The following is a 7,561-nucleotide window of genomic DNA, read 5'->3' as shown; positions in this document are numbered from 1 at the left end:
TTCTTGCTTTGGTTCTCATTCTAGAACACCTGCCCTGGTTTGCCTCTCCTGTAGTTTTCAGATATGTCTGCTCAGGCTCTTTTGGCTTAGATGTCCTGGACAGATACTTGTAATTAACTAAATGAAAGGGGCCTAGTAAATATTTGTCATATGTGGGATTAGACTAAGATGGGATATAGGGTTGATGGTTGTGGCGAGTGAAGACAAAATTTCAATAAAATCCCTCTCTAACAGCATTGAGGATAGGACTAATATTTATTTATGGGCCAAACTTTTTTTTAATTGAGGTAACATTGGTTTATAACATTATATAAATTTCAGCTGTACACATTATATTTCAAATTCCATGCAGACAACATCATGTTTACCACCCAAAGACTAATTACCGTCCGTCACTGTAAGCACGTTTCCTTTCACTCCTTTCGCCCTCCCCCATCCCCTTTCCCCCTGGCAACCACCAATCTAATCTCTGTCTCCACGTGTTTGTTTGTTGTTATTTTTATCTTCCACTTATGAGTGAAATCATATAGTATTTGGCTTTCTCCATCTGACTTATTTCACTTGGCATAATACCCTCAAGTTCCATCCACGCTGTCGCAAACAGCAAGATATCAATTTTTCTATGACTGAGTAGTATTCCATTGTGTATATATACCACATCTTCTTTATCCATTCACCATTTATGGATACTTAGCTTGTTTCCAAGTCTTAGCTATTGTGAATAATGCTGTGATGAACATAGAGGTGAATATATCTTTTCTACTTAGTGTTTTGGTGTTCTTTGGATAAATACCCAGCAGTGGAATAGCCTGATCATATTGTAGTTCTATTCTTAATTTTTTGAGGAATCTCCATACTGTTTTCCAAAGTGTCTGCACCAGTTTACATTCCTACCAGCCAAACAATTTATATCAGGAAAATGAAAGTAATTATTTGTTTATGCTTTAAAAGTCATGGTTTCACTTAAGGTATATCAAACTTCATTTGTAATGCTCTTTGCTACAATGATAAGATTAAACCAATAATTGTCAAAGAGCTTATGAAACAGACATGGCTTACTTATGTTAATGAGGTTACAGACTATGAAAATTCCTAATCAATTTTCATATCCATTTTTCTCTGACAAAATACCTTATTTTTGTCACCTTTGACATTTATCCAACAGTTGCTAGGCACTAAGTACTGTTCCAAGCACTTTATACACAATGCCTCATTTAATTCTCACAACAACTCCTTAAATAGACTCTGACATTATCCCTGTGCTGTTGGTAGAAAATTGAGGCATGGGAAAGGTTAGTGCTTTGTCAAGGTCACCCAGCCTGACATTAGAGAGCTGGGCATCCAACCTAGGCAGTCCAGCCCCAGAATTCACACCGTTAACACTCTACTTACACACACCCTTTCTATACTGTCTCTTTAAGTGACTGTTAAATGAGGAGTAACTCTCAAAACAAGGTGGCCTTTTGTTACTTCATTTCCTGTTGTGAGAAAATCCTGCTTGTCTTCATAGGAAACAGAAAACCATGAGAAAAATTTGTGAGCACAAAAGACATCCCAAGACAGGCTGAAAAGACACTTCAGAAGCCACCTTATCTTAGCTCAAGCCGTTAAAGTTATGTGGACTGTAATTCCCGAAGCTTGGTGTCTCTCTCCCTAGCCTTGCATAAGACCAGGATTTATGACAGTGACTTAGAGCTGTGGTTCTCAACCAGGGGCAGTTTTTGTTCCCCCTACACCCTGGGAACATTCGGCAATGTCCAGAAACTTTTTAATTGTCACAACTGGATAGATCCACTGGATAGAGGTCAGGGATGCTGCTAAACATCTGCAATGCATGGTATAGTTCTCCAAAACTAAGCATCCAATCCAAAATGTTAATAGTGCCAGTGACTTAGAGTCTTCCATCCCCACAAACATTCATGGCAGTGGGGCTGTCTGTCTCTGGTGTTGTGGCTCCTTTGGATTGGATGTAGTACATCGTACTAATGAAGTATGCCTCATCTCTCCCTCATTCGCCCAGTCACTTCACATACCTTTATGTGGCCATGGTGAGTGACACGACTTTGGAGTCTAAAAACCTTTCGAAACTCCTTAGAAAAAAAAAATATCTGCTATAATTGTCACATAATTATTGAATTATCTAAGAAGAAATGCTTTGACAAGGAGATATTGTCAAATTAACAGGAAAACAAATTCCATTTACCCCTTGTCAGAAAAAAAAGCATAGAGATTTAGCAGCCGTCAAAGATGTACAAATGTTACTTCCACCTAGCAGTTTCTAAGCAAAAAAAAGAGTTATAGGAAATGCGTTTGACTCCCACTGTGATGCTGGAACAGTTACTGACAGGGAAGGTATGAAAGCCAAACATATCCATCAACTCGGGGAAGGTTACAAAAAGACTTTGCCTCTGCAGAAACAGACTGCTGTGTAAAAAATCCTTGCTGTAGAATACACCAGGTAGAAATGTCCTTGATGACAGAAACATTTCTTGGGGATTTCCCATTTTTTGTACTATTTTCAAGTACAAAACGAGTCAGAAAAATGGAAATAAATCAAAATAGTTTCTTTGAAATGCTATAATACATATACAAAAGGTGCTACTAAAACAGCAGTACGACGAGCAATTTGCATCATTTTCCTAGACTGAAACAAATTAACAGTTAATATGTCACTAACTCACATTTTTGTACAGAGGTATGACTTCTCTAGAGCTAGAGTTTCAAATGAAAAAAACCTGACACCCACAGGAGAAGCCACATTTATTTCCTCCTTACTTTTATGTTCTAAGCAACGGTGCTATCAGCACCATCCTCAAAACATAGCTCTAAATTTCACCTTCCAGGTAACGTGCTAACTTCACAAAGAACAAGGTAGACGCTGGACGAGTGGGTTGAGGGTCAATGTGACACTGAAAAACTATATACAAAAATGTGTTTGGCGATAGCTGATTACCTGTAGTATAGCTACAGTATAGTCTATACTATCCTCAGTCTAGAATATATACCTTACAGAAGCAACAGTGCTGCCCAGAAATCCTAACCAACATGTCACATGGTTGTTTTTCAGACTTCAGAGATAGAAAAGAATACAGGAAAATGAGCAAAACAGACCATATTGAAGATATGGCTCTAAAATATATAAAGTCTTTTTCCTACACAAGAATAAGAAAGAATATAATCTTCTACAAAAAGGGATGTGTGAAATTAGCATATATAAAATGTTGAGGAAAGTTATCTTCAAAAGACAAATGTTTTCAAAGCTTGAAGAGCAATTCTAGAAAGCCAAAAATCTACAGAATGAGAAACATAACTGCAATGGTTAATATTATGTGTCAATTTGCCTAGGCCATGGTACCCAGATGTTTGGTTAGACACCAGTCTGGATGTTGCTGTGAAGGTATTTTTTAGTTGAGATTAACGTTTAAATCAGTAGACTTTGAATAAAGCAGATAATCCTCCATAATGTGGGTGGGCCTCATACAATCAGTTGAAGGCCTTAACAGGAAAAAGATTGAGGTCCCTCAAGGGAGAAGAAATTCTGCCTGCAGTCTGCCTTTGAATTTGAGCTGCAACATCAGCTCTTCCCTGGGTCTCCAGTTTGACAGACTACCCTGTAGATTTTGGACTTGGCAGCCTCCACAATCACGTGAGACACTTTCTTAAAATCTCTTTCTCTCTCTCTCTCTCTCTCTATATATATATACATATATCTATAATTAAGAAAATCAAAGCATTTATGGATTATCTATTTGGTTCTTTTTCAAATCTGTTAGGTCTTTTTTACATCTCCCTGTTCCCTGAAGATGTTTTCAATTTTGTCTGTTATTTCTTTAAACATAGCTGTCAAAAGTTTCTTTTTTTCTTTAATAATCCTCAATTTCTAATAATCTAATCAATTTAAAAAATTTGTTCCTGGGGCTGGCCCGGCAGTGCAGTGGTTGAATTCGTAGGTTCTGCTTCTTGGTGGCCCAGGGTTAGCCAGTTCAGATCCCTGGTGTGGACATGGCACCGCTTGGCATGCCATGCTGTGTAGGCTTCCCACATATAAAGTAGAGGAAGATGGGCAGAGATGTTAGCTCAGGGCCAGTCTTCCTCAGCAAAAAGAGGAGGGTTGGCAGCAGTTAGCTCAGGGCTAATCTTCCTCAAACAAACAAAAAAATTTGTTCCTGCTTTTTTTCCTGTTGGGTCTCACAGATAGTGTGCTTTGTTACTTGTATGCTTAGCGATCGTCTACAGTGAGCTACTCATTTTCCATGAAAAATTATTTGTGAGAATTCTTTGAGACTAGGGTGAATTTCTGTTGGTTTGGAGAAAAGTTTTTTAGCTTTTGGCAAGAAATTTTAAACTCCAATATTTCATTGAATATAAGATGTTGTTGATAGTAGGATGCATTTTGATTTTACAGATGTTTAAATGTGAAAAAAGTAATTACATCATCGAATCAATGAAATTCAATAAATTTATGGCTTGAAGTTTTACAGACAATGTAAAATATATGAGTTTGGCCTCCAAATCCATGCTGGCTTGAGGTTACAACTTCCCAATGGAATTTCCCATCCCCCACCCTACCCCGCCCCCTCTCAAAACCAAGGCTAAATTCCTACAGTCCTGGGGATTGTGTAGGGATTTTCTCCTTTTCCATCCTCATAAAGAGGGTGTATGGGGCCAGCCCAGTGATGCAGCTGTTAAGTGTGCACGTTCCACTTCCATGGCCAGGGGTTCACTGGTTCGGATCCCGGTGCGGACATGGCACTGCTTGGCAAGATATGCTGTAGTAGGCGTTCCACATATAAAGTAGAGGAAGATGGGCATGGATGTTAGCCCAGGGCCAGTCTTCCTCGGAAAAAAGAGGAAGATTGGCAGCAGTTAACTCAGGGCTAATCTTCCTCAAAAAACAAAAAAGAGAGGGTATATAACATTCCGGGCCCAGTTTGGTAGGGATCTCCCATCAGACTCTCCAACTTCGGAGAACTTTTACCTAGCAGACAACTGAGCTGTAATTCAAGATTGGAATTGCCTCCCGACTTCCTGAAAAAAAATGCTAAAAATAAATAAATAAATCATGACGGTAGAGAGAACAAAAGGATCATGAGCAGACCAGTGGTTTTAAAACATTTTTGGAAGATGGAGAATAAAAGCAAGGGTATTTACTGATTTAAAAAAACAAAAACACAAAACATGCCCATCACCCCGCCGGCCTCCGAGCGCGCACCTGACAGCTCCTGCCCCGCCGGCACTTGGCGTCGCCAGGCCCCATGGCCCCCGACCTGGTGACTGCCAAGACCCCAGCCCAGGGACGGAGCCCGCACTACTTCGCCTGGGACCGGGGGGCGCAGCTCTCCAGTGGGGAGGGCTGGTGATGGAGCGGAAGGTCTGCAAAATGAGTGAGTTCAGCCGCAGGACCAGGGGGTATCCCTGGTCATCAGCCATTACACAGGGCGGGATGCCACGGATCCCTCTGCAGCCTTCCACACCTCAACAAGGGCCTTGTGAGGAAGTATATGAGCTGTCTCCTGAGTGAAGTGCTGTCTCTGGAACAGCCCAGCTTTGAGCCCACTAAGAGTAAAAAGCTGACCGCTGATTTCCTGCAGCTGCGGACCGCGATAGAGCGTGAGGGGGCTCTTGAAGGCCAACCACTTCTTCTTCCTGCTGTACTTGCTGCACCCCCTGCGGGTGGATGTTGCTACCTGGCTCATTCTTTGGGTCTTTGGGATGTCCTTCATGTCCTTCCTTCTCTATAAGGTATTGCTCAGTGCAGTCAGGCCCAGTCGGTCAGCTGTCCTTCTTCAGCACCTCTACGTGGAACCACCTGCTACTTCATTTCCTCATTGGCCACCTGAAGGGGCCCCTGCCTGTTAGTGGGACCACATGCACTTCCACCACCATGCCAAGCCCAGCTGCTTCCACTAGAAGGCAGACATCAACATGAACCCCTTCTTTGCCTTGGGGAAGATCCTCTCTGTGGAGCTTGGGAAACAAAAGAAAAAGCACACGCCATACAAACACCAGGACAAATGCTTCTTCCTGCTTGGGCCTCCAGCCTTGCTGCCTCTCTGCTTCCAGTGGGATATTTTCTCTTTTGTTTTCAGTGGACGACGCGGATGGACTTGACCTGGATGATCACCTTCTCCACCTGCATCTTCCTTGCTTATGTGTCATTATTGGGACTGAAGGCCTTCCTGGACCTTTTCTTCATGGTCAGATTCCTAGAAAGCAACTGATTTGTGTGGGTGACACAAATGAACCACGTCCCCATGTACATTGATCACAACTGGAACATGGAGTGGGTCTCTACCCAGCTCCAGGCAACACGCAACATCCACAAGTCTGCTTTCAGTGACTGGTTCACTAGATATCTCAACTTCCAGACTGAGTAGTGTTTTTTTTCCCACAATGCCTCACCACAGTTACCACAAAGTGATTCCCCTGGTGCAGTCCCTGTGTGCCAAGCATGGCAGAGACTACTAGTCCAAGCCCCTGCTCTCAGCCTTTGCCGACACTGTCCACTCAGTGAAGAAGTCTGGGCAGCCTTGGCTAGATGCTTATCTTCATCAGTAACAAAAGTCCCTCCTCTGAAAGGGGAGGCTATGAGCAAAGCAGAGTGGAGCTTGAGGGCCAATGCCACTACAATTCTAATATTGAGAGGGGGTGGGTTTGGGGAGAAAAAGGCCCTCAGACCCCTCAGTTTATCTTCTAGGCACAGATCTAACTCCCAAAGAGGGGTGGAGGAATATAAAAGCCCTGGTAGGAAGGATGGAACTATTGGGAAAAGGATGTGAGTGTTTTGTTGTTTCCTTTTTCTCATTTGGCAGATGCAGATGACTGGTGAGCAAAGGAGGGAGCCAGGAGGTTGTCAGAAGAATAAGGAGGATCTACTGGGGTGAGCTCGTCTCACTGGTTCACTTCCCAGTGCGTTTTCCACCCTGCTTGCAAACCTCAGGGGTTTGCAGACTAGAGGGAGATAAAGCACCTGACCCTTTTGAGCAAGATTTAGAAAGGAAGCGTTAGTCCTTGGAATTCTACAGCCTGGTACAACACAGTGCCTGGGAGCTCAGCTCACTCTCTAGGCTTAGGTGTGACCTATGTCTGCCTCAGGCTCCTGGGAGAAGTCATTCTTCCACTTTCAGAAGCAGGCAGGGAAAAGGCCAGGACCTTGGTATTGGAGACTTCTGGCCCTGAAGGATCCCAACACTATTGATTTTGGTCTCGTGTTCCATCCAGGGTACCAAGGGAGGTCCTAGGTCTTGCCAAAACAGCTGGTAGAGAGGCTTGCTGACCATGAAAAATCCTTTCAGCATTTGATTCACCTCTTCTAACCACCACCCAAGGAATAAAACACTCCCAGGACAAGAGAGTCCACTGCTTGCTCCACAAGCAAGTGAGCAGATGAGCACAAGTGACTAAGTTGGGAGACCAGTCATGAGGAAAACACTAGTTTCAGTGATAAGGAATATAAGGGCTGTAAAAAATTTTCTCTAACCTAAATTAGACCTTTCTCTGCTGGAAACCAGGTAGGAATTTAGGATAACCTCTTATAAAGCTTATCAGTCTAATACTGAAA

The 7,561-nt window shown here is 42.6% G+C and overlaps 1 pseudogene; it reads left to right on the top strand.

Annotated features, from left to right (window-relative positions):
- Nucleotides 1–5,218: 5,218 nt before the first annotated feature.
- LOC106843197 (acyl-CoA (8-3)-desaturase-like) lies at nucleotides 5,219–6,558 on the top strand (annotated as a pseudogene).
- The last annotated feature ends 1,003 nt before the right edge of the window (nucleotides 6,559–7,561 follow it).

Source organism: Equus asinus, chromosome 3 (assembly GCF_041296235.1).
Source record: "Equus asinus isolate D_3611 breed Donkey chromosome 3, EquAss-T2T_v2, whole genome shotgun sequence".
In the NCBI taxonomy this organism is placed as follows: domain Eukaryota; kingdom Metazoa; phylum Chordata; class Mammalia; order Perissodactyla; family Equidae; genus Equus; species Equus asinus.
This window is presented reverse-complemented; position numbering and strand designations above follow the sequence as displayed.